The sequence below is a fragment of the Anas acuta genome, chromosome 2, assembly GCF_963932015.1.
Source record: "Anas acuta chromosome 2, bAnaAcu1.1, whole genome shotgun sequence".
Lineage (NCBI taxonomy): Eukaryota > Metazoa > Chordata > Aves > Anseriformes > Anatidae > Anas > Anas acuta.
This window is the reverse complement of record NC_088980.1, coordinates 146101799-146129387: the sequence shown is the minus strand read 5'-3', so window position 1 is coordinate 146129387 and position 27589 is coordinate 146101799. Positions and strand designations below refer to the sequence as shown.

The 27589-nt window shown below is 47.7% G+C and overlaps 1 protein-coding gene across 4 annotated transcripts in view; it reads right to left on the bottom strand.

Moving 5' to 3' along the window:
- ZHX2 (zinc fingers and homeoboxes 2) overlaps positions 1 to 27589 on the bottom strand; it is a 68319-nt gene that overhangs the window by 20327 nt on the left and 20403 nt on the right. For all 4 annotated transcript variants that reach the window (XM_068672584.1, XM_068672581.1, XM_068672583.1 and 1 more), the window contains exon 2: positions 20329 to 20397. The gene's annotated coding sequence lies outside the window, so the exon portion shown is untranslated. The remainder of the gene's footprint in view (positions 1 to 20328; positions 20398 to 27589) is intronic.

Sequence of the window (27589 nt, the reverse complement as noted above, 5' to 3'; positions counted from 1 at the left end):
GATTTTAAGCTGATGAAGAGTCAGCCTTTGGCCTAACTCACATGGTTCGATACCCTGATGAATTGAGGAGGCAAACGTGAGGTAAAACCCCACACTGAAATGCCACGTGTTGGTCTGGGGGTGCAGACAGACCCCACCACCGGGTCGGACAGCATGTTGCAGACCCCCACGCTTGCCCATGCTAGGTGTAAAACCAGCAGGTCACATCTCTACGTCCCCATTCACAAGGAAGTCGATGGCTGCTGGTTATGAGGATTTAGGTGCTTAAAAGAAGCACCGGCCTACGCAGTGCTCCGCATCCATCCTCCTTGTCTCCCTCCAGCCCTGGTGCTGATGGTTCTGCTGAGGGCCTTTCTGAGCATCCTGGTGTAAATAACTCTCATCTTGTCACATTTTAAATTACATTTTCTTGTGCTGTACTTGTTTAAAGGAAAGGCTGTTTCAAGAACGGCCTTGCCTCACACCATAGAAAATGTACTTCCCCGTTCAGAGCCTTTTCTTCTCCGACAACAATCACACGATGTCCACCGAGTATGTAAGACAGGTAGATTTTCTAGGGCCTTTTTCCTCAAGCAGGAGCCTGCCCTTAGGTAGTTAATGACCTACAGTATTCAGAGGATCCCAGCAGCCCAGCATCTGAAGGCTTTACGGCTGTTGAGGCACCTATCCTCACAGCAGGGCTGTGAATTAAGGCAGTGCCGTTATCCCCATTGCTCAGATGGGCAATTAAGGCATGAAGAGATCGTGGCTGAGGCTTCATTAAATGGTCAAGCCAATTTACAGCTTGCTGCTGCCAAATGGGATGGGGTAGAGACAGTGCAAAAAATCATGCCCTACCCACCACGGTCACATGGGAAGTCTGCAGGGCTGGAAATTATATCTAGGTGGTCCGTGCTCCAGGCTATGAAATTCAGATTATCCTCCTGGCTCATGAGTTAAAAATATTTAACAGTCAGTGCAGGAGCTGGGACTCTTAGTTTAGGCCCTACTGAACAAGTGTTGAAGACACAAAACCACCACAACTCTCTGCAAAAATCAAAAGTCTGAAGATCAAAGGCCTGAGCTATTTGCCTTCCCTCAGAAATCATTCATCAGGCCATGCTGCAGACAAGCCTGTCTCTGCACGTAGGCTGCAGAGAAGCCCCTCTGCTTCTGACATCCTCTGGCCTTACAGAAGCTCAAAGTTACCTTCCTCTGCAGCTGCAGCAACATACATTGCTAGCAAAGCTGCACCAATTCCTCCTGGTCTTCTTTGCTTGAATGCTTCAGCTTAAGAATTCTCCTGCCTTGATATATATTTAAAACATATAAATCAATATATAATAAATATATATTTGCCTAAATTCTGGAAAATCCAGTATTTTAGGGAGGTTTTCAATGTATTGAAGACCTTCTCATGACAACTCCCTCTAATCCAAAGCCTGTCGATATTGCCAATATATTTGTTCTTTTTTGCTGGCTCTGAAGGCTCTGGAAGCCCTGTCCTGAAGCTGCTCTGAGTTTACCTACACTTCTCACGTGCTTTTGAGTCAAGGGCATGTTTTCTCCTACTGTTGGTAATACAAACTGAGTGATCCTAGTGTGCATCACATCATCCCTTAATCAGGTCCTTGACCTCAGTTCTGAGTTCAAACACTGAAACAGTGACCCTCTAAAACATGCTTAGCTGCTGTTTTCTACCATCCTTATCACATGTTGTGCCTGTTGAAGTTGTTTTATTACACCTGCTGTATTTAATCTCTGCAATTGCTGTTTAGATCACCTCTGCACAACGTTTTTCTCTTATAGGCTTCAATTTTTGTATCAGCACTTTGTTTTCAAGGTGTATTTAATTATCACTCTTTTTCCTAGTAAGCACCCAGACTTCATACCCATACAAACCACTTTGCTTTAGTATAATCCTATGGATGCTATGGCAGAAGCAGAAGACCTAATACATGCTCAGCAGAAAAGGCAAAGAGACAATAAACAGCAAGTTTGACAAGACCCTCAGAAACATCTGCATGCGTCCCTTCCACTGCAAGTCACAAAACATTTTCCCAGCCTTCTGAATATTTAAGACATCTCATACAAGACCAAAGCCACCAAGCATTCATTATCCATCAGCAGAAGCCAGCAGAAGCACCACTGATGGTCCTGATGTCCACACCATCTAAAGTCTGAAATTAATAGTAGTTTGGAGCTAAACTTAGTCTTAAGACACAGTCTTGTTCTGTACTGCTGTTCTAGCTTCTGTCATCCAACTAATATGCATCTAATACCCTAATACTAAATAGAAATACTTATCTTCCTTAGGATAATCACAGATTATGCATACAACTTCTTTAAGAAAACTCAAACACAGACTTAAAAAGCCTTTCAAAACCATGCTGGCTTATGGGGAAAAGGCCTGTCTTGCTCTGCCCTATGCTGAGATTTCAGGTGGGTGTGTGCAGGTTACTAAGCGTCCCTCCTGGTGCCTATCAAGCAGGATGGCAAACAAATGCATCTTGCCCCGGGGCTCTCGGACCAAAGGAGCTCCCTTTTCCTCACCACAGCACCCTTTGCTTCTCCGATTTGTCACAGGGCAGAGCCGCTGCCCTCTGCACACAGTGACAGCTTTGCTGTTGGGAGAATTTGGCAGGGCCACAAAGGACCTTTGTTCGTGCCAGGACCTGGGTGCACAATGCAATCCTTCCCCCTTGTCACACACTGTCGGGTTTCCATGGCTGGGCCAGAAGCACTCCCCCGCTACCGCAACATTACCTCCTTCTTCCCACAGCGAGTACTGCGGGACAGAGGAGACAGAGGGGAGCCAGTCGCTGCTTTTTGGGGCACGAATTCTTGCAAACTCCAACCTGACTAGCAGCACAGATGACAGATCCGAGAGTGTCGGAGCTCTGCCCACAGCTTCTTTGCAGGACTTTTGCTACATGGATGCTGCAAAACCACCAGCTCTCCGATTTCCAGGTACATTCTTGTTCTCGAGGCCAGAAACTTGGCAGATAGATGTGATGTAACATTATTCCTCTGCGCCACATTTCTCCGTTTGCTCTAAATCTGCCAGCCTGGGTGTGTATGTCAGCACAGCAGGCCTGGAGCAGGGCTTTGAATCCAGCCTGTCCCACCTTTCCCTGCCCTGTCTCTTGCAAGAAAGGTGCCTGGGTTGCGGATGGGAGTTCCCAGCACCTGGGAGCTCCAGGAAAGGATGCCAGTGGGGGGGCAGGGGATGGAGGCTGAGCACAGCCTGAGTGGCTGCTGCTGGAGAAGAGCGGGACTTGGCAGGACGCGAGTGTCTCCGCATTTTCATTTCACCCATGAAATATGCAGAAGAGATGATTACTGGATCACTCACAAATTATTTAATGTCCCAGTTTGAAAGAAACAGTGCTTCTTTTTGAAAAGAAAAAAAAAAAGAAAAAGAAAAAAAAAAAAGAAAAGAAAAGCAGAAGAGAGTGAAAAGCATCTTTGGAAGTAAATGAAGTTTCATAAGATCTGACCACGTACTAAAAACAGCTAAGTGACACACCTAAAAGTAGGATTAGACTAACCCAATCCACACCTTTGCAGACTTTTGCCACGGAGAGAGCCACAAAGAAGGGCACATTTTGCTTCTTTCATTTCTCATTTAAAACATCACGGGATGCAGAACAAACCAGTTCCCATTTCCAAAACCGAGTCTGATTTGGAACACACAAAGTTCAGATGCTTTGGCATCTGGCTGGAATGCCCCTTACACTCCCAAACCACAGAGGGACAATGTTTCACCCAGACAGATTATTTCCATGCCAAAGAATAAACTGCCAGCGACAACAACAAGAATTGGCAAAACCTTCCATTCATTTCTTTCTTACCAGTGTAAGCGGTTGCCATCAGGACACCTTAAAACACCACGAAGTGTACTTGACAGTTACCTCCTCCTGTCTCCTCCCACACGTTTTTAATTCGGGCATACTCACTGCTTCCTGCGCAGAGCCGGACTCATTACAAGCATCGGCCTTTTTGTCTCCCTGGATCCCCCTCCGGCTACTTCATAGCGTGTCCAGATGAACAAACTGTAACAATGGCTCTTGAGCAATACTTCAGAAATGCAGAAGAGGAGAACTGCTCGTTACAACAGTGTCTTACTGTCTTACTGAGGAATATTTGTCTAAATCCTTTTTTTTTTTTTTTTTTTTTGAAACTGGGTTTCTTCTCCTCCCGTTTCTGGTGAGTAGGAGGGATCTCGGTTGAAAAAGCCAAGGCTGGTTTATACACATAAAAAAACACCTCCTTAGGGGAACACGTCTTAGTTGCCTCTTACAAGGTCAATCAATTATTTCACGTTGCCTTTTGGTATGTCAGAAATCTTCCATTGAGCAATTTCACTCCATTAAAAAGTATCTGAAGGAATGATTTTTAAGTACTTTCTTATACATAATTGATTCTGCCCCAAAAGCAAAAAAAAAACCAAACTAATCACTATTCTACAAACGAGACGACATCAGAATGCAACGCAAAGAAGCCATACGAAGGCAGAACCACAAAAATAGGAATCAGCTCAGAAGGCGGCTACTCTTGCTGCTATCTAGGTCAACAGAAGGAAAGCAAGACCTGAGCTTGAGTTTGTAACATCCCATAAACCTCTTTACTTTGCTTTTCTCCTTATTTTGTATGATTCGTGCTCTTTCCCAGCCCACCTCCCTCTCCTGCTTCAAAGCCCGAAGCTCCCCCTTGCCTGCCGGTCTCATGGATTATCTTCGTGCTGAATTTTTCAAAAAAAGGCGAAAGAGAAGTCAGAAGGAAAGTGTTAACCTGTGTCCGTGCCCTGTGTGGGGTGCAGGCTCCGGTCCCGTCCACGGAGGGACGGGATGACAGAAGTGCTAAGTCTCATTGTTTCCGAAATAACCTGTCGTTTGGGCAGCCGCTGCTGTCTCTCCAGCCAAACTGAGCTGGAAATCCTGCAAAACCCTGAGCACAACCAGCACGGAAAGCAACGGCTCATGAAGCGCCCGTGCCAGACGAACCCCAAAATTTCAGAGGGATCATGTGGTGCTGGCACAGAAATAATCTCCACTCAGCCCATGCATGCTAAGAGCGAAGTTTTGCGAGAAGTTCGAACTCACATCTCCTCCGACACAGTATGTTACTAATCCACGGTGCTGCCTGCCAGGGCCACGAAGCGCGAAAAGCACGAAAATGGCCAGAAACAGGTCTGCAGCACAGCGACCAGAACATGCGCTCATCCCCACTGACTTCAGCAAACACTCCTCCCCCCTTTCCTGTGTGCTGCAAAATAGGCTCCAACCAACCAGTCACTGACATCCAGCGGGACACTAATATTCGGGATTTGTTTGCCAAAACACGTGCGCTCCTTCCAAGGGAGGAAAGAAAAAACAAAAAAAGATCCTTAGCTGCATGATTTCAAGAACCGCTGATTTTGTGACCAGCTTGCGTTAATTTAGTTCGTCTCCCAGTTTTACAATGTTTGTGAAAATTTCTCTCTCTTTAAAACAAATAACCAACAAAAACCCTGCTATGAGCTCCGTGCGATGTGGCAGCTCTTGCCATGGCAACCCACCAGCTCCGAGAGCGCTTTTCTGCATGGACCTCGCTGCAAAACGAAGGAGGGCAGGGAAGGAGTGTGCTAAAAACCTCCACTGGCCGAGTCCAGCCTGGTGATCCCACCACTAAAACACCCAAGAAAGCGGCCTTGGCTCAAACCATTAACCAGCTGCTCGGTCATTTGCAGGTTGGTTGGTCTGCTTGTTTTGTAAAGCACATTCAGTGTATTTTGTTTTCCAAGCGTCACGGAAAATTACCTTTGCAGCCCCAAAAATGTTCCCCGTGCCAGAAAGGAGCAGAATTAAGGCAACTGGGCCAGGTTCCCAGATGGTCTCCACATGCCACAGCAAGGAGCTTGCTGGGGGATGTCCCCTGGCTGCTGTGGGCAGCCGAGCCTGTGGGCAGGCTGCTTGTGAGCTCCCTCGCTGCCTCCGATAGGCATCGCTGGGTGTTGCACCCCGTCTTCTGCTAGCACCGACCTGCCGCTGCTGCAGCTCAATTAAACACGGGCTGCGCCTTCAAGCTCGTCTTTGCAACCACAACTTATCCTCTGAAGCAACCCCCCTCCCAGGCCTTTAATGAATATTCAGAAATTCAGCGCCCCCGGACATCTGTGGGAGCTGGGACCTCCAGGCACGCCTCATCTTTGGATATTCTTCAATCTAGTCATGTAGCCAAATCCTTCGTGATTTGTGATCCTTTTTGAACCGCTCAGGATCCAAAGTTGACACTCAAGCCAGCTCCCAAGGACTTTTCCCCCCTTCCTTCTTCCCAACAGCATTCCCTCTCTATCTTATCACCTGCAAGACTCTGCCTTAAGTGCTCCGATTACCCAGGCTGGAGCCATCCAGGGTTATTTCTCCTGAGGCTTTATGTGAAAGTTTAGTTGCACAACAGTTTCTGAGGTTTAGGAAAAACTACGTTCCACAGCTGAACAAAAGCAAGGGCTGATGTTGTTATCTGAAATCACCCAACCCCAAAATCCAAATAAGGTGGGAAGAGAGGAGACAATAGTCCAGCGGTTAAGGCTGGGGATGGCAGAGACCTGAAACCACATCTCCAAGGAGTGTTCAAACCATTCTTTCTCTCAAAGCTGGTATGGGCTTCAGGCAACTTTCCCGACAAAAGCATCGTCGAAACATGCATTTATGTAAAAAGCTTCAGCTCCGACAGGTCAGCTGCCTTCTGGCAGTGAAACACTTGGTCAAAAACATTTCCTGAAGCTACTGCTGTCTCAAGACTTTTGTGATGTTCAGGGGATTAGATCAAGGCTTACTGCATGTTCCTCACATGAAAGAGGACCCTCTCCCCCCAGCTGAATTCTTGAATTACTTTTTATCTTTTCTTCACAAAGTTCTTTTTCTCTTCATCATTTCTTTATCTCATGGAAGAGACGCTGAAGAGGCTACCCAAAGATATTGTGGATGCCCCGTCATTGGAAGTGTTCAAGGCCAGGCTGGATGGGGCTTTGGGCAGCCTGGGCTGGTCAGAGATGTCCCTGCCCATGGTGGGGGTTGGAACCAGATGATCTTTAAGGTCCCTTCCAACCTGAGCCATTCTATGATTCGAGGACCTGCTCCCTCTCTGATGCCTTTTGCCTTCTCTACCCACACCAAAACACGAAGGGGGTTGAAAAGCTCAATCAGGAGGAACAGGACAAACTCCTCACAGAGCTCCTGATCTCTGTGGCCTTTAGCAATACTCCCAAGCCTCTGAGGAGGAAGGGTGCTCCTGCCTTGGGAAGCAATCGTGCCTGCCATGACCTGATGCATTCAACTCCCCTGGTATCTCTTGTGGCCTCACAACAGTAAATTAAAGGGTAAATATCTGAGGAGAGAGGGAACAAGCAAGAAGCCTTAAAGCCCCTTCCCACCCATACAGGCCAGGGACTGGGTGAGCTGTGCCTCTGCTCTCCTTTTGAAAGATTTCAGCTCCAAAGAGAAGTTATCCCAGGCGAGGTACTGCAAAATGGGAACAACAGCCACGGAGCATGAAAAGGCTACAGAAATGTAATGGAAAATCCTCAATCACTGACGAGTCCTCTCGTAACACTTCTTGAAATAAAGGGAATATGACAAAACATAACACAATTGCACACAACACTGCTGAGAAATTGGATCTGGCTGCTGAAATCAGTTCCCAAACCTCTTCAAACACACAGCAGCTCTCACCAGTTAACTGTGTCCAAACCATGCCAGGCCAAGAAGGGACAGGCAAAAGGAGGTAGGTCACCAGAACCTGAGCCATCTGCAGAACGGAGCTGGCACCTAAATCTTTGCTGGCCTCTTTTGTCACTTGCCAAGACTCAGACGTGGCATCTCTACTTGTTTCCTAATGAGAGGCGGCACAAAATTAAAGAGTTCAAGGGGTACGTCCATGGGATTTCTGTCTTAGCTGCTGTTGCATGAGTGAGCGAGGAGAGGAGCCTGAATATTAGATCCAGGAAGGTGAGTGAAAAAAGGGCGCTTTGTTTTCTTCTCATCATTTGTTTTTAATTCCAGATCTCATTCTTTCAAAATTGAGTTTAAACAAGAACAGGACAGATTTGACTCCTTTTGTGGAATAAATCAGCCTAACTGCTGAGGTCGGTGTTTTTGGACCAGCATAGACTCAGCCAAGGAAATTTGGTGCTGTCAGATTCATCCTTTAGGAAGGATGAAAAACAGCCACCCTGGCACTTCAAGTTTCTTCCTTTGAAGATGAAACAATTTAGAGTTGGTATCAGATGGCAGGAACTGAAAACTCTCCTTTTCCAGACTACCCAAAGATACTTTTTCAGTGCTTCAAAAGCTGAGCAAGGGCATGGCCCATGCAGCCCATCAGGCACACAACAAGCTGGGGCTCTGAAAGACGTCCCTCCTCTGCCTCCTGCCCCAGACTGCAGACAGAGACAGGGGCAGGAAACTGAGGAGAGCCACAAAATATTTAACCCACCAAAAGGGGCTTCAGATGGGATCCAAGGCCCGTGTTTCAGAAGAATCAAAGCACAGTCTGAGGCTTGCATAAAAAACCACACGCAGCAGAAAAACACCAAAAGCAGACTAGGAGAGAAAGAGGGAAAAGGAATGATTTGAGATTTTTTTTTTACCAGATCTAAAGCAAGAAATCTATTAGTGAAAAATAAGTCTTTCCTCCATGGACAACCCAATTTCAGCATGAAGGTGCACATACATACATAAAGTATCTATCAAACTACACAAAACCAGCACATGCCATTGCTGTTTTTGTAGGGAAAGTACCACCAGGAAAGAAACACCTTTGAACCCAGACCTCTGTTTGCTTCCAGTCCCAAACGACCCAAAAGAAGGGCTGCCTGAAGATGCTCAGTAGCGGGTCAATCTTTCCCAGTAGGTAGGAGAGCTATAAATCAATCGCTTTAAAATAAATTAATAATAATAATAATAATAAAACAACAAAAACCCCTGAGGCTTGCTGGGAACAAGTGGAATTGGGGGGAAAAAGGTAAAGATGAAAAGAACCTGTAATCTCTTTAATGTGGCACTGAAGTTCTTATAAAGAGAAAGCACAGAAATGATAAGAAAGGGAAAGAAAGGAAAAGAAAGCAGCCCATTGACACCAGCTACAGATTTTTTTTTTTAATGGGCATTAGGTCAGCAGGGCAGCTCCATCTGCCCTGCCTAAACCAGAGCTTTGATGATGTTACAAGTAGTATATTACTATAGATTTCATCCTGTTTGGCTGTAAGTTTATATTTTTGTGTGTGTATGCATGTGTATCACGGCATGGATGATAGCACAGGGTTTTCCAGAGGGGAAAACGGGTGATTTGTAGGCAATAATGAAAACAGCAGGCGTTGGGTTGCACCTCAGCTGTCTGTTTCAGGTTGGACAAGGGGAAAGGAGGACAGAAAGGAAGAGGCAGCAGCCAGGGGCTACAAAGGCCCCAGAGAGAAGGGAATAGGAGAATAACTAAGGAATGGCTTTGCCGTCAGGCCCCTGCACCCTGCTCTCCTCCTGAACTCAGCTACATGCACAGGAGCCACCACGTCCCTTTGTTGCTGCCCATGCCCACCACAACTCCCAAGGCTCACCACGTCGGCTGGGACAACACTAATAAAAGACTTTTCTCTGCTACATTTTCACCAGTGATTTGCATCTACACGTAGATGAAAAGAGACCCCAGGCATCCTCCTCCAAACAGACTACAAAAAAGGAAAGATCATGAATCCACACTCTGCTGTTCTTTGAAATTCCACTGTGCTTTTCCAACCTAATTCAATAAGGACTGTGTAAACAGACTGGAGCCTGTAAGGGTTCCCAGTAAATGAGTCGCCTGACTAACACCGATGAAGTTAGAGAACGTTTGCTAGGAGCTGTAGTCAACGCTTAAAACACAGACTGGAGACAGACCGAGCAGATCTGGAGCCTGGCTTTCAGAAAACCTTACCCCACAACCTCAGCAATCTCTTAAGTTTACCTAATGCAGTTTAGCATAAAGGCAGGTTAGCAATAATTGGACTATACTTTCTCCTAACACGCATGAGATCCCTGGAGAACATCGTTGTTTCAGCCAGCACAGATTCATGGTACACTCAACGGCACGCAACGCACAACTACACGCAACGCCTTCTCATCGAAGAGGTCCTAGGAAGCCAAAACAAACCCAGAGCACATTTTTATGTCCATTACAATACACAAAACAGGCATGTTACCCGAGGTGGTCACTGCTTCAGGAGAACACAGCCGGCAGACACGAAGGACAAAGCAGAAGACACCCAGCACAGGCTGGGCCCCGCAGGGACACCGCTGAGGGATGTGCACAGACTCCCTCTGCCCTCGGGCTGGCGAAGCTGGGGCAGAAAAAGGCTCTCAAGACACAATAGGAAACTTCATATTCATAAGTTGCAGCAAGAACAAACAAGGGGTTAATGATTTCTGGCGGTTTTATTTTGCAAGGGGCAAGATAGAAAGGGGGATAAATTTTCAAATTTAATTTGACAATCCCTGTAGATTATATTCCAGGAAATTACTCTGTCATGTGAATAGTGTTACTGAATGACATTTTGGTCCCATTATCTCAGACTCTTTTTGGCATGTATGTCAGATGTGATTCACCATATGTTTAATGACATGCAACACACTGGTTCAAATATATCCTACTAATGCACCCAGCCAAGAGAACCTTTATTTTCTTATGTTTCATGTTACAACTTAACTCAGAAATGCCTCAGTTAGTCACACAGTCCTCCTCCAATTTTAAGATCTCCCATGTAGATTTATGGAACTTTAAACAACAAAAGAAAACCTCCCGAGACAGATAAAACTTCTTTTCATAAATTTGAGAAAGGCGGGATACCATTTAACTGTTAGCACTGGAGATGTCCCGATCCTAATATCTTCTCCAGCATTTTTGAGCTATTCTTGTGAAATGGTTTCTCTGTATGATAATTAGATAGGATTTTTATAGTGAGAATGTTTCCCAGACCAATAGCTCTTCCCCACTCCCAATTTGAGTGCTGCAAAAACAAAACAAGCGCCAGTCCCTGCCCCAAAGAGTTTACACCGTTTCCTTCCTCCAAGAGGAGTTAGGAGGATTACTAGCTGTAAACTGCTTTGAAGATAAAAAAAATAAAAAAAAAAAGCAAGTGCTAAATATTGCTGTCCCCATGAGTCAACACATACTCCTCAAAACTCTCTACTAACCATTTATACCATGACAAAAATAGTAATTTTGAGCAATAAGCTCGATGCTTCACAATCGGTGGCTCAGGAACAACAAGCGGCATCAAGCGTTACTGTCTGTGCTAACAGCTCCTCTCAGGCAGCTCTGTGTGAAGGTTAAACCCAACACATTTCCACTCGTGCAGTCAGGCAGATTTTGTTCAGCCCCTTTTTGCCCCAACGAAGGCAAAACGGTGAGGATGCTTCTGCCCTGCAGAGAGCAAAGAGCAAGAGGTGTCCGCCACGGCGACCTCAGCCCTTGCTGAGGGGGAACCCTCCTGGGTTTCCTACCTGCTCACCTCCATCCAGATGCTGTTGTGCTAAATTTCCACAAAATAATTTGGCACCGAGCCTCTGCCAAAGAGGGTTTGGGGCAAGGAGTGGCCAAGAAGCACCAGTCACCCCCAGCAGTCCCTGTGGGAGAGGACCCACAGGCTGGCAGCGTGCATGGATCTAGCCATGCTGTCACTCATCCTTTTTGACTATATAATAACAGAAACCAAACCCCAAACTCACTCCCAGGAACTCACAGCCCCCCACTGCAGGGCTTCTGATCACCTGCAATAAAATCCAGCATCTGCAAAGCAGCCACAGGCTAATCTTCAGATGTGGCCAGGACCCAGGTCTCCAAAACCATTTGATGGGACCCCCAGGAGTTCAATGCCCTGGAAAAAAAACTGAGGTCCTATGTGTTGTGTAGAGGTGTCTGACAGCACTGCTGTGAATCTGCTGACCGTGGTGGTGGCTGGGTCTGCACTGCTACCCCAGGTGGACATGGAAGAGGCCACTACACCTGAGCCCAGTGCTGTGGATACACCACAGAGCACAGTGAGGTTTTTAGGAGGAGAAGCAACATCTTTGATACGTATCTATTGCTGTGCAGGGACCTGATGGGCACAGCAGCGCGCTGGTTGGGAGGTAAGAGACACATTGCAGAAGGGAGGTGTCAGGAACAGGCGCACAGGGGCTGTGATTTGCGGGTGTAATTCGCCAGCTAAGCCTACTAGGATTTTTTTATACATGCTACGAAGACTTCCCATTAAACCCACCGGGTTGAGGAAGCGATAAAATCACGCGCAGGCAGGATGAGAGGGCAGCTGGGTTGCCAAGAAGCAGCGTGCAGCCAAGCAGAAGGGGATCTGCAAACGCGGCCGTGGCACGAAACGGTGGCTGCAGGAGGGGCTGACGAGTCCTGACTGAGACCCCGTGCAGGAAGGGGGCTGCGGGAAATCCCAGCCATCGCCAGAGGCACAGCGAAGCCCCTCCTGGAAACCCAGCTCTATGGAGGTCACCATCTCCCTCCTTTCCCTTCATCACATCCCCGCCTGCTTCCCAGGCTCAAAACCCACCTGAAAGCCACCAAGATGCTACAAGGTGCTGTAGGCTCTGCTAGCCTTGCACCACTTTTAACACACTGAACATCCCTCCGACTTCCCTGCCACCTCAGGACTGGCCCAAGTGTAACGCCGCCGCCAGGAGTCGATCCAAGTGACACAATTACTCAGCCAGACGTGGCTGGAAAGAGATACTCAGCCGTCCTCGTGACACGCACGAAACGCACCCTCAGGTCTTCACAGACAGTGCAGGAAGTCGCTTCTGGAGCTGAGGAAGAGCAGCGGCACAATTTCTGCAGCACCAGAACCAAGCACGACGTACGGCTACAAGAGGCAGGGCTGCACGTTACGCTGCAGCTGCAGGATGCTGAGGTTTCGGTCCCTAATGTGCACCAAAAGGCTTGGGCTCATTCCAAAAGAAGCCCTTACCAAGGGTGTGCTGCCACAAGCAAGCTGCTTCTCACCTGCTCACAAGTCCTTTCTCCTAGTGCTGTCCAAATATGTTTGAAGGGGCTGAGCCTGGCTCATTGAATTCCTCTGAAATTTCGCTCCCGACTCCGCCAGAAGGGGGTCAGAGCAGGAGGCAGCTCCTTGCCCACACTCCTTGAGCACCAGAGAAATGGTCTGGCCACGGTCACTCAGCGGGCTCTTTTATTTCAGAAAAAAAAATAATAAAGAAATTGGAGAATAAAGTTGCAGCAGGAATAGGGACCACAGAATATTTTAGACCAGAGCTAAAAAAAAACAAAAAACACCACAAAACCAACAACCTTGTTGGTGACAAATACACTTCCCCATGCTGCACGACCTCGAGTCTTCTCCTGGAGAAGCTGCCGGGTGCTGCCCTTGCTCTTCCTCCCCACCCATGCTCACTGCCCTGCCTGAGACCCAGCTGGGGCTGGACTCGTCCCTTGCAATCCTGGCCGGGTGTCGGGGAGCAGCACACACAGCTACAGCCCGGTTTGAGCTCTCTTTGAGGAGCACAGACAGGAAACGTGCTGGGTTTGTTTGCACCTGAGCCATGACTAACGCTGGCAGGGAGAACTGAGACAGCTCAGACACCAGCGCAGCGCTCGCTGCGTACGTGATGCTCCTCCCGAGCCCCAAAAGCAGCGAGATGGGGCCTGAGCGATGCCACCCGTGCAAGAATCACAGCTGCATCACAGGCAGCTACTTGGGATGCAAACCCCGTGATGCTCACCACCACTGCATGCGCCGGGCTGCGAGACAAGGGCGTGCTCTCCAGTACGTAAGCAGACGTGCAGATCGAAGAGCTCCTGCCTTCAGGGTGCCAGCTCCCTCTGATTTCCAGCAGACCCCGTAGGGAGCAAGCAGTCACTGAGACAACGCTACCAAAAACCTCCCGCAGCAGCTGAGGTGGGGGGATTGCATCCTGGGGAGCACAGGGAGCTCCGGGGAAGTTTATTGTGATTTTTGTCACTTCCCATCTTCCTCCTTGCAATTTACCTGGCTCTCTACTCCGTCCCTTGTTGTTCTCACCTTCCAGGCAGACATGAAGGTAGCAGCGTGGGTTTTGAATCAACCAGGACCAGCGGCGAGGAAAGGAAGCAAACCTGGGGCTGGCTTCAAGCATGGGGAGTGAGGGTTTTGGGGAGGGGGAGAGGCTCCAGGGTTGGTTAGATGGGGATTTGGGCCAGATTACTGCCTTTCAATACGAAGTCTGAGCAGAGATATTAAACCTTCATAAGGACGGAGGGCACTTGGTCTTGCCTTGGTCTGCCAGAGGTCATGCTGTGCCTCCCAAAATGACGTGCTGGGTCAAGCTTAGTGTAAACTGAAAACCTACACAGCGCCTTGCACTGCAGCTCACCCCCAGGAGAAGGCCTGGGTGCTCAGGCTCTGCTGGGGACCAGCTGAGCTCTTCCACTGCAGTCTGTGTTTGCAGCACAGCTTTTATTCCCCCGTGCAAATCACATCTTCCTTTTCAGGAAGACTCTGTATGACACATCTACCCAAACAAAAAAGAAGTTTCTCTCCTCTGCTTCTTCCCTCCTAGAGAAACTCTTTTTTTTTTTTTTTTTCCACCTCAAAAGCTGTTTTCCAGGGCAGATTGGATGAGCTGGACCTGCCACATCACATGGTGCTTGGAGGCCTGAATCACTCACAGCCCAGGTCCTGTTCCCCACACGTGCTCCTGGCCCCAGCAGCCGCTGCTCACCTCTGCAGCCACCTCCACCTGGGCACAACCGAGCCCCTGTCACCGTGCTCCCCATCATGTTGTCCCTGGCACAGCAGGACCTCCCTCTATTCACCAGCAAAAGTGACCTTGGCTGATGCTTTACAAGCCATGTTGAGACCCCTGCTTGCTACAAGACCAGTCAAATTTGATTTTGCAGCAGGGAAGTTTTGATTCCTTAGCAGTTAAGATATTAAGCTCAACCCTCCCCAGAGCCCACAGCAGTCTCCAACACCTTCCATGCACAGAAATATGGGATGCAACCCAGAAGAATGCTTTAAAGAACTGCCCAACGCGTTGTTTGCAACACTACAGCAGCAATACTATATTTTTTGTTGCAATAGCATGCCTTCAGCATAAATAGGGAGGAAAACTGTAGGTCTGAGAGACGAGCCATGCTGCTTGGAAGGGGGAAGGATAACAGCCCTGTGCCAGCCTTCTGGGAAGCGAGGGACCTGGTGAGACGTGATGGTGGTACGTGATGGAGGTACCTCCAGTTTCAGACTCTTCTGTGTAAGTCAAAACACCGAACAGCCTCCCCTCCCTCCCTCCCTGCAGGAAATAAAGGTGTTATTTCCAAACAACATTTCAGCACGAGATGAAGCGATGCGATGAGAATGAAGACGAAGTGTGCGATAGTGGAGTTAATCACAGCAAAGAGGGGTTGTGAGGGAATCCCACGAGACCGACACGTTTATTTCATTATTATATCACAAATGACATTAAGTATCCACCGAGTCCCTCAAGGCAGAATTCCTGCATAAAAAGCATCCCCGCTCACCAAGCGCGGCAGAACCTGCAACCGTTCTATAAATAAAAGGTATTTACAAAGAGAGCTGTTAAATATTTATTTTCCTCTTGAGACCAAGTTCTCTGTTCATTCGTCTTCGCCGCAGTACCAGGGAGCGGAGGAGCTCACCTAAAAAAAGCCCAGGAATCGGTCCAGAGCCCGGGCTGGCCCCGAGCACCAGCCTCTACAAGCTGGCAAGGGAAAAAGCATCCAACCTGGCACGGAAGCAAACAAAACGGGCATGATCTCACCCGGCAGGCAAAGGTAGAGCGAGGAAGTCTGGCGACAAAGCAGCGCTTAATAAACACCATCAAACCGCCCTGTCCCGACACAGCCAGCTTGGCACCGGGCAGTTCAGAGCAGCGACAACCTTCAGTTGTCAACTGCGCCTGCCGATTTGCATCGCATTTGCTTTGTGTCTTGGGAACGCGCACACGTTTCTCACAACTAATGAATTACAGTGATTTCTTTTTTTTTTTTTGGAAACTGACAGTTCTGGGAAGGGAAGGAAAAAAAAAAAAAAAAAAAACACAAATCAACCACCAAAACCCATGGCTAACCCTTTGTAGTAGCGATTGTAATAGTCCCTACCCCGGCTTGCCAAAAGCTGAGTTTTAATTAAATATTAAAAAGCTATTTGTTAAAATAACGTTGCCGTGGCAACTGGAGAAAGCTAAAATACCCCAGCATTTCTGACTCACAGCATATTAATCAACCTCCAGCTATTATATAATGAGCACCCCCCCTGCCAGTGCCTGTGGCCCCGGAGCCGGGCAGCGCTCGCTGCTGGACTCTGCCCCCGGCTCGGCGGGGTTGGCTCCTGACCCTGGCCAAGCACAGGAGCTCACGGATTTTGGGGAAGCCGTGCTGGGGGTGTGCATGTCCCCACGGATGTCCAGGGACAGGCGGGCTTGGTGTGGGGAGCGTGGGTGGTGGTGGTGAAGGGGTGACACAGCCCCTTCCCTGCCAGCCCCCTATTTCTCATCGGGACACCAGAGCATCCACTCCCCATCTATTCCTGCCAAGGATTTTCAGAAATTGTTGGAGTTCTGTCCTGCAGCGGGTGCCTTCCGACCCTCGGGCCAACTGTGCAAACTCTGAAGAAGAGAAGAAACCTTGCCAGTGTAGAGCAGCTCTGCCCCTTCATGCCAAATCTCTTTATTTTATATATTTCAAACAACAAACGGGCACTCGCTGCCCTGGGAGGCTTTTCCAAGGGGACACTGCTTGCACTGAAGGCACTGGGACTTCTCCCGTTGCCTTCATCCATGCCACCGTGTCACCGTGAAGGACTCACTGAAGGGAATTGCTGCAGGAGGGAGTTGAACATCGAGGTCCCAGGGCCACGCTGATTTGGGGGAAGAGGAACCAGACGCAGAAGCACAGCTGCATGGCTCAGAGTCAGGGACAACCTTCCCCTTCGCAGCGACTTCATTTTGTTCTTTTAGCCCCTCCACTCCTTTTTTTATTTTTATTTTTTTTCCTAATGGAAACTAAATACCTAATCACGTAGTTATTAATCAAAAGGAATGTGGTGAATATTACAGCATTTGTAGGGCAGCTTGGTTTCCTGCTGCTTTGTTTGGGTGTCACAGGCTGTGACTATGACAACCGCAAGCAGTTATTGGACTGATGTCATTAGTGACATCATGCTTAATGGAAAAGAAAAGGAAGAAGAGACACTACCAAAAAAATACGAAGAATGGAACAAAATCTGCTTTATTCTCTCTCCTCCTGCCTCCTGGACCGGGTCCTTAGGGATGGCCACATTGGGGCTGCTGGAAAGCCAGGCAGCATCAGCCCTGGTCTTAGCAAAGTTCCGGTGGTGCTGAGCACTTGGGAAAAGCTGCCCTCCTCCCTGCCCTGGCCGCAGGACAGAGGTGGACTTGATGTTACACGGAGGAAATCTCCTCACCCTCTCCTGGCTGGGGGCCGAGGGCACCATCCAGTGCCTAAGCACAGTGCTGGTATTCAGAGGACACCCCGCTGTCAGAGCTTTGATAGAAAGTATTCGTCAAGTTGTTGCTCAAGCTGCAAATAGCAAAAAAAAAACCCAACCCAAAACAAAACTAAAAAAAACACCACCACTACCACCCAAAAAAAACCCTGAAGTCCCCCAGATCCATCCAAACCGTATCTGGCAGAGAAAGGTCCCCTGCAACAAGAATCCCCTTCAAAATTACACATCTGGGAGTGCTGATAGAAAATGGGTGAGATTTCCAAGTTACCTTTTTCCCAGCTTTTCCAACGCATAAAATGTGCTTCTTTGCCCTTCGTGCTCTCCTGCCAGACCTGCCATGTCTCAGCAGCCCGATGCTGCAGCTTGCCCTGGCACCACCTCGTCCCCCAACACAGCATCCCAGCATGGGACAGCAGCCACACCACAGCTGCTGATGTTCATCCTTAACTGGATCCGACCTCAAGGAAGCTCTCCCCCTGCCTCTTCCCAGGGCTTGGTCCCTCCTCTCTCCCACAAGAACAAAACCCCATGGAGGGGAACCTGCCCGGCAGAGCAGCTCTCCCCTCTCTCCATCGCACCTCTCCAGGCTGAATGCCTGGTCCTGAAGCATTTTGCAGGACAGTACTGGAGGGGTAATGCAGAGAGCAGATGTTCCACCTCCGGTTTCTCCTCTACCTTCTACGTGTTGTTTCTCATTTGGCATTGCCCCGCTGCAGCCATCTCATGCTGCCCAGTTCTTTTTGGCTTCGGCCAAGCAGCCTTTCACATGCCAGGGTGTTACAACACAAGTAAATGGGGATTTACTGTCTCCTTCCACCGCTGAAAAATGGCTACTTCTCACTGCAATAATTTCAGAGCCATCTGAGACCGTACACAAGTCACCTGGGCGGCTTCCAAGCAGCCTGCTCTTCTGTTTTATCTCTCACCCTCTTAACACAGCCGTGATATATCAGAGCCTCCTGCACCGCTGCATTGCTTTGACTTAACAACCCAGACAGCATCCACCTTGGACCAGCCGTCTGCCTTTGAAGAGCTGGAGCACAGCACGGGCAGGTCCCCGTGTTTATTCCTTCTGTAGCAGCGAGCACTGCATGGGTGCGTTAGGACAAGGATTTGTCAGGGCTTCAGAGGTGCTTGCAGAGCAGAGGCCGAATTTCAGCACTGCCTACTTAACAGAAAACAAAACGCTCATCTCAAAGAGAAGGTTGCTCAGCAGCGTTTCTAATGGATGGACATATTTTGAGAGACACAACGTGTATCGTGGCACCTTTCTGCTGAATTTATTCCCCCACACCACCTCCCTGCAGCCAGCATGGCTGTAGAGAACAAGGCCAAAGCCCCTTCTGTGCGGTGCTTTCTAAGTGACGGACAAAAAATAAACCCCACAGCTCGATTAGCAGGCCTCATGCAGCATTAAACACCAAGGAGTGGGGAGAAAATGTTTTTGATCCAAAGGGAGACTACAGACAACAGAACTTCCTGAGGACAAACCCAAAACACCATCTCAGTCTCACGCCATTTTTCTCCCAGCAAAGGACTTTGTGCTGGTATCCCTCACAAAAAGCTGGAAGCAGGATTCCCTACTGCTGGGTTTCTGCTTACCAATTTCTGAATGCCTGCCAGGTATTTATTTAGCAATTTTTACCACGTCTTTTTTCCGAACACTGATGGACTCGGTTTCTTTCCTCTTAACATAACAAAGGCCTTTATTTTTTTTCAGGCTGATTTCAATTTGGGGTTTTATTCTGCTCTAGCCCAAATAGATTTGTGTTGGTGTAACACAAAACAGGCTGTATGCCACTGAAATATAAATGGAAACAAAATTCTCCTGATTTCCAAGTAACCATAGATTTGTATCACCACAGAAGAGGGTAAAAATGGAATGGGCTTCGGGCTGCTTTTAAACACCTCAAAAAACCCCAACCCCTGTACAGCTGCTCTGCTAGGAAAACTTACAGAAAAGCAGTGAAGCCTGGAGCAGTGGTACCCAAACACTTAAATTTGAACCCTGTTTCCCTATGGCCTGGAGGAGCTGCCCTGGGGCACACAGAGGTTTGTCTTGTGCAGCCCCAGCTCTTGCAGCTCAGGAGCTATAAACCAGCCCCGGCTTCTTTGGCAATGCAGAGGAAGAAGCCATGGGGTGGCTGCTGCTCAAATATATGTGCATATACTCATAATCATAGAATATCCCGAGTTGGAAGGGACCCACATGGATCATTGAAGTCCAACTCCATAAAATATTGGCCAAAATGCCTTGGAGCAAGGGAGGGAGCCAAGCCTGCAGATACCTCACGTGGTGTAAAAGTGGCTCTGAAGTTATTTGACCAGATTAGGGAAGAGCTAGACACTGGATCATTTTCTGTTCTGGTGACAGGGCTGGGAAGCTGTACACACACACTCAAAAACCACCTCATGGCAAACCCATGTTCTTCTCCCCTTCCAAAACACACAGGCTTTCTTCCTGAGGAATTCCTTGCCTCAACTCTCCAGCAATGTTTTGTCTTTTAATGGCTGGTAGGGCTTGAAAATAACAAACAAGCTTCAGATGGTGCTAATGGTCCATTCTGCTGACCATATTCATAGTTAAATGCATTCATGTGGTTCATATCTGTAGCGAGATAATTACTCAGCCTATGTGATAATACAATGCTGGCTACATTTTGTGGGTTGCAAAGAGGTGCCAAAGACACACAACTGGTTCCAAAGCACTGGAGTTGCTTGCTGTAAACAGTTCTAAAAATGTCTTTTTTTTTTTTTTTTAATTTTCTTTTTATGCTTCCTTCTGTTTGAGCAAACTCGGGGTTCTCACTTAAAAGGAAAATAGAAATAAAGCAGCTACTCACAGCACTGCGTTTCTCACATCCTGGGAATTCAGTTCTTCTGCCTCTCAAGGCGAGCACAACTTCAGATACCTACAAAAGAGGGGGAAAGCTCTGTAAGTTGGGGAAAAAAAAAAAGGAGAAAACTGCAAAACAGCAAACAACCCTTCCACTCTCTGCCCACAATGAGTTTTTTGACAAGACCTGGGAATGCTGACTGACAGGAACTGCAGCAATGTCCACTGACCACCAACAGGATCATGTGAAGGTTTGGTGCTCCAGCATGTACAGTAACACCACATACCTTTTCTGGGGAAAAAGAAAATCCACATTTCTGAGGCCAAAACGACTGTGGGGAGCACTCACAGAGGGATGCCCGGCCATCCTGCCGCGTTGGACTGGAAATACCCACAACACATCTGCTGCAGGCATGGGCCAGAACCAGCTCTGGCTACTGGGAGCTTCAATAAAATGTGCCTGGCTCATCGCCCTTCTCCTTTAAAGGACTCACCTGCTGGGTCCTAAAGCTAAAGTTTGCTTTCTTTGGTTTTGCTTCCTTTATTTTTTTATATATTTCCCCCCTCAGCGCCGGGAGGGAAGGGTTTGGCAGTAGCAGCTGTGCATGTGTGCGTACACACAACTGAGAAACACCCTGCCTGAGGGGCTGCAAAGAAAAGGAGAGGGGAAAATAAGTGGTCACAGGACCGGGCTGAGAAAAAAAAAAAAAAGCAATCCATCCAGCTGCAAAAGCAGTACATCCAGCCAAACACCCTGCTCGCCAGACAGAAGCTTATCGATCGCTTCAGCGGTGCCCACAGCACCGCCTGCATCTTCAGCTCGAGCTGAGGAATTTCAGTAAAAAACTTCACGCTCTCCGCGTTATCTGGACAGAGGAAGGCTGGCTGGAAAGCCTGACAGCAAATTAGAAAGAAATCACTTGGAGTCTTTCGCTCCTTTCCCAGCAGCAGGTCAGGTGTTTTTTGGCTCTTTTCAGAGGAAGCCACTGTTTGATTTCCTGAAGGAATATCAGAGCTACTCGAGGAGCTGGGAGGCCAGGAGCTGTTACACAACCGAAAGATGTTTTCTAAGAGCTTAGAATAGAAGAAGCTGCATGTTTATTCATAGATAAAAGGGAAACTGCTTCCCATTTTGCTCCATCTCAAAGTAAGGCAAAACACGAGTTTCACTGAATTGTAACTGAGAAACTGGCGTTTACCCCTCCACCTGCTGAAGGGACACAAAGTGCTTGGCACCAGAATTTTGGGTTAAAATCCCTCAGTTCTCCCATTCTGTGCTCCAATCCTGGTGCCAAGCAGTTTCTGTCTTTAATGGGCTTAGCCTGGTTATCTTATGTTGAATCCACCCTCTGAAATCCTGCCTTTTCAGTGCTGTGTCCAATGCATAAAAGTGGCCCCACGTCTTCCCAACAGGACCAAAAACACCCCTACAGATAAAATGCTTTCAGCCACAAACAAAATTGCCTGTAGTGCTAAGTAGCCTCATTTCTAACCTCTGGTTAGGGAGTCAATTGAAATAAATACATTATATAAAGTGCCATCGCTTCTTAGGACTGTATAATGAGCTTCACAATTTTTGGTGCTTTTCCTAAAGACTCAGCTAGTGAAGTTTCTGCGAGGATCCCAGCTTTAGGAGATGTAAAGCAAGAGGAAATCTCCTGGGTGATTAAACCCAGTCCCTCGCTCTTGTGCCGCACCACGCAATCCTCTTCAGAATTCACGGAAAAAGTTTCTACCCCTCGTGGCTATGAGAGCATGATTTAAGGCAGCAGCTCAGAAACGTGTCGGTAATATACATATATCCATATATATGCACACATATCTCAGATCTTACAAACAACCTGACGGTTCTGGGAGATCTGCTGCTGCTTTTCAAAGTCTGGAGTTAGGCGATTGCGGAAGAAGTAGTCACGACACATTTCGCACAGAAATGCCAAATATTTCTTTGCATCCGGTAGGTAATCGCTAATACCAAGGAATTAGGTCTTGCCCAACGTTGTTCAGCCTGAGCAGCTACTCCTGAATGGCTGCTCCTGAAGTGCTTTTCGCATTACTCCAGACCAGCTCAGGTCAGGGGAAGCCGCACTCATTCCTCAAAAATGTGATTTTGCAGAAGTGTGTCACAGCCACGGGACCAGGTGAAGGCAGAACAGATCTCTCCCAGCCACAGACAGGCACCTGTGAATGTGCAGCCACACTGCCTTCGAACCACAACCTGCCTTCTATGTGTGCCACGTACATGGCTGCGTGGTCACGGACAGGAACGGGAGGGATTTGTATCCGCTGGCTCCAGTGTGGTGTCCTGGCGAGCACAGGAACTGAACAGGTGACGGTGATTTATGAATTGCCACGCACCACCTGACTCACAGGAATCGCCTCCGTGTGCTTGTACTTGGCCTGCAGCCTAGGGAGGACAACTCCAGCTCCTTCCTTCTCTGCTTGCCAACCGGCAGGCGCAACCCAACCACCAGCCCCAAGCCCCGCTTCGTCATTCTGGACGCTTTCCAAACAGAAAAGTGGCATCTCACGTCAAAACAACGACAACAAACAGAAAACCACAAATAAACAGAAAGACTTTAACAAGTGTGTCACTCCACGAACATTAGCAGGTTTCTGCAACCCAAACATCACAGCGCTAACCACCTGAAAATGGGATTATTTTTCATTGTTCGCAAGAGATTTCCCCCCAAAAAACAGATTGTTTAAATATCTTTAGTGAACTAAAATGTAAATCCAGAGCTGCTGTTAGGGCCGAGAAGAGAAATAGCTGTACTTTTTAGCAGCTTGACAGTAAAGTTCCTTTGAGACTCTTTCAACCTAAGGAAATTATCAATTTTGCAAAAGAACACTATACAAAGAGAAATGGAGTTGGGAGTCCTGAAAGCACTTGCTTTCCCCAGCTGCACTTGAGTAGAAGAAAAATAAAACCCAAACTCCTCCTCGACCTCTTTTCCTGAAAGATGCCAACTGGGTAGTTTGATCCCCACTGCCACTCTGCCCGAAGCATCAACATGGAGCAGGACACACCTCCAATACCAACCCTCCACCAGCTGCAAGCAGCCCCACGAGGCTTTGGTGACCCATCACCGTGCTCCCAACCTCTGGCTGCCCCAAAATGCCAGGCTTGGGTTGTCCCACGGATTGGGTAAGAGAGATGCAAGGGGGAGGAGTCCTCAGCCCTACACCTGCCTGGTGGCTTTTGGCTTCCCCCATCCGTTGGCCATGCCCTGCCTGAGACATCAAGGCTATGAGACAATGAAGTCCAAGTCAGCTCCTCACCCCCTGGTGTCTGTATCCCAATAGGCATTTATTAACTTTTCTGTCTAGCTTATATCTAGATTTTCCCCAAAAAAACTACCATGATAAAAATTACAACCTTAGTGAGCCGAATTACTTTGAGCACTAGAATAGAAATGCCTTCTATCAAATTAAATATTCACAGCTGTGTAGGAAATGGGTGGTTTACAGCCTGGAGATTGCAGACTGTTATTATGGCATGATTAGCAGATACAAGCTTTCCTGGAAGTTGTCTGTCTCAATGTGCTGAAAATCCCCATTATCCCGGCGGGTCCCGAGCGCCCCAGCAGCTGCTGGCTGGCGGGGCACTGCTGTGTGCTGCAGCTCCTCCACCGAGCTCCTCCTCGAATGTTCACCCATGTCTGGGGACCCTCAACCAAAGGGAAGACTGTGGTCATGAAGATCCTTCACTTCCACCCACTTTTATAAAGCTTATGTGTGCCCTATGAGCTTCACGTGCTTAAATCACGTAAGAATAGCACAGTTTGAGCAAAGACATGGGGATGGAAACACATGGATGGTATTCCTGGCATAGCCAAAGTGCTACCACGGGTCAAGCCAGACCACCTCACAGTTGTTCTATCTGCAGGGCAAATGATGAATGCAGAGTTGGAAGGTTCAGCCTAGAGTTTAATTAAACCATCCCCGCCCCTATCCCTAAGCCAACCCCATAACAAAAGTCCAGAGTTTCCATCAAAGAACTGAATATGCAGTGAAAAAGCCGTTAAAACAACAACCACCAGCAAACCACAAAACAAAACCCCACAGAACTGCCCAGAGGTCTCTGCAAGCACATGAACCATGTGCCACACCATGCGACTGGGAACACCCGGTGGTGCCTGGGGATGTCCCTGCACCTCTTCATCCCCGGCAACCTCATACTTGCCCCACTGGGTACTTGGCTGCCCTTCCCCAGCTCTGCAGCCTCCTCAGGTGTGATGAAGGGAGGCAGGAGAGGCTGGGAGCGGGAAGGCTGCCGCAGCTTCTGGCATGGCATGGGCAGAGAAGGAGACTCCTGCGAGGGACCCCTCCACCTTGGCAGCATGACAGCCACGAGCACAAGGTCCTGATCCACGCCGTGTCTCCACTCAGCTCATACAGCCTCTTTGAGCCTCAGCTCACCATCGTTTTGTTCAGGGAGAACCAAAGGACTGAACCCAAATGAAAAAGAATGGGAAAGCATCGCTCCAAGCCGATTACATTCGCTTTTCAACACATCCCCTAGCTGTGGATGTCAGCACAAGAGAAAGACATATTACTTTCTTTTCTATTTTCTTAACTGTTCCTAGTTTCCCTCAACAAATCAAAGCGTTTTCTTGAAGGGTGAGAAATCTCAGTTTCGTATACTATTTTAAATTGGCAGCAAGGGCTTTAAAGCAAAGAGAAGAATGTTTGACTGTGTAAGAAAATTCAGTGATGTCCTGTAGCGGAATGCTTTCTGGCCAGGAGAAAGTTCATCATTAATTTATTTGGCTTTTAGCAGAGTTAAATTATTTCACATTATTTCTCTTATCCCTTCCATTTCAGACTGCCACCCTCTGGATAGTTACCTATGAGACAAGGCAGTAAAGGTTTGCCCAGAGTAATAAATGCCTTTGGAAAGCGGTTGTCCAACTCTCCTCTGCCAAAACCATGACTGATAACTGTTTTCCAACACAGTGGTTGCTACAGTAGCACTGCTGTAGGAGACTTTTGCTGCCCAGCATAGGTACAGCAGTAATTTTTATTTGAGTTTTAAACAAATGAGCTACTCAGTTTTCAACTCGAAGGGATGCCGAGCCCTGGTGCTGAGATCCATCCAGGTGTTATCAAGCAAGTTTGCTTTAGAGACGCAGAGAATGTGATACATTGGGGACCAGCCAAGAACCACACGCTCCTTCCTACCCTCCACAAATATTTAAGCTTGGAACAATGGCACTGCTAGAGAGGAAAAGATCAACAGAGAAAAGAAAACTGAAGCGAACAGAAAGCAAAACTACGCTAACACATGCCAGGCCCTATGGTCTGAACACACGTGCCAATTTGGAAAGGACAGGGGTTATCATTCAAGATTGCCTATAGCAGGGATCCCACAGGAACGCATGGCAAATGATGCAGACAGCAGGCAAGCAGCATCACTCCGTGTGTGTACAAACCTATTGGAAGCAGACTGCAGCCAGAAACATCCCTAGCTATTTTCCCCACTTCGATTCACCGTCAGAATGACACATTTTAAAGCCTCCCAGTACTGTTGTTGGATTTGGCCTGGTCTCTCCAGTTTCAGCCTGATTTCCTCACCAAATGAGGCTCAGCCATGCAGCACTCTTTCTCCTGCTCTTAATTCATTCCTCCTTTGTTTCCCTCAACTCCCAAGCTGAAAAGAAAAGAAAGGCAACTTAAAAAAAAAAGGGGGGGGGGGAAACAAACCAAAACAACAACAAAAAAACAGACCAAGGCCAGCCAGCAACTACATTTTGCTGCTATAAAAATAAACACAAGGGGAAGGGGTTTCCCTTTTCCGGCTGTTTAGACCATTCCTACTTTTGGCTGTAAGCATCGATGTGTTTGCAAATTCCTGCCAAACACAGCAGCCGTCAGTGCAAAAGTGGTACGAGAAACAAAATGAGCATAGGGTGTAAACATAAAGCAAGAAATCACTTCGCTCCTTTCAAATAATGGTGTGTGTGTTTCATCTACTGTTGAAAACTAGCACCAGTAGGTGTTGTTGAGTCTCTTATTTTCATGTATCAACATCTGGGAAGCTGCAGCTCATGTGCCAGTGATGGTACATCAGTGCTCCTGCACTCAATGCCATGCAGAAATGCTGTGGAAAGGAGAAATCCTGCACACACCAAGAACCAAAAAACAGCATCTGAGGGAAAAAAATAAATGGGACAGATGAGCTTAACAGGGCTGGCATCCTCTGGCAGCACAAATCCCTGTACTGGTGTGGCTCCCCTAGGCTTGGTGGGCACTCAGAGGGTCTGATGGCTCTGTTCGCCCCTAGGACTGAAAGGCTTTTGGGACAACTCATGCAGCAGTTGCTTTTGTGGACCTTTCTCCCCATCCGGGCAATACCCAGCGCAGCCCGGGCACTGCATCTGCATATTCTGTTAGGAATCACTAACTTGGGGCCCATCCTTTCCATCCAGCTAGATTTTTTTTTTTTCAAGCAGAGAACACAAAGAGATGGAAGAAAAATGTATCCTCGCAGACGGCCAATTTTTCAGCCCCACAAATTGGTCCTATCCACTTATCACCCTCCTGGCAGTGATGGCTGTATTGAACCATTGATTTGTTACGCCTCCAGGTCCACACCTCCGAACACCCTCATGCATTTTTGGAAGCCAAAGGAATACAGGTTCAGACACTGGAACTTTTAGATATACATTCAGGCAGGAGCTTTTATACATTTCCACAGATCTAAATGCTGTATTTGAATCAAATTAAGATTTGGAGTCTTGTGCTGGAGTAGCCGATTCTTTTTACCGCCTTCTACCTGACTCAGGATCCAGGGCATAATTACATTTCTGAGAGCAAATCCAGCTACTATTTAAATACGCCTTTGCCACACACTCCGGTAGGAAAAGGTTCAAACCAAGGAAGATAAAGTGCAATTCACATCCTACTGTGAATAGCTGTTCAGGAGAAACACGCTTTCACCACTTAAAAATCAGACAAAAAGGGGTTTCATACAAAATTTATCCAATCTTTCAACATAACCTGCAACATGACATTAAGTCCTTCCTTCTCACAATATATTTAACAAGGGGGAAAAAAAAAAGCACACATGCACACCCCTTTCTCTGGTGCTCCTTGTTATTCTTCCAGAACAATTCTTCAAAGCTGCTGAGATCACTCTGTGTTACCTCCTTTTTGAAGGATCAGATACATTGCATCAAAAAGCATGCAGGAAAAGTTCTAGGGCATGAAACCAATTTCTGCACACTTTTATCTGGGTCAGCTTTTCTATTGATTCTGCAAATACCATA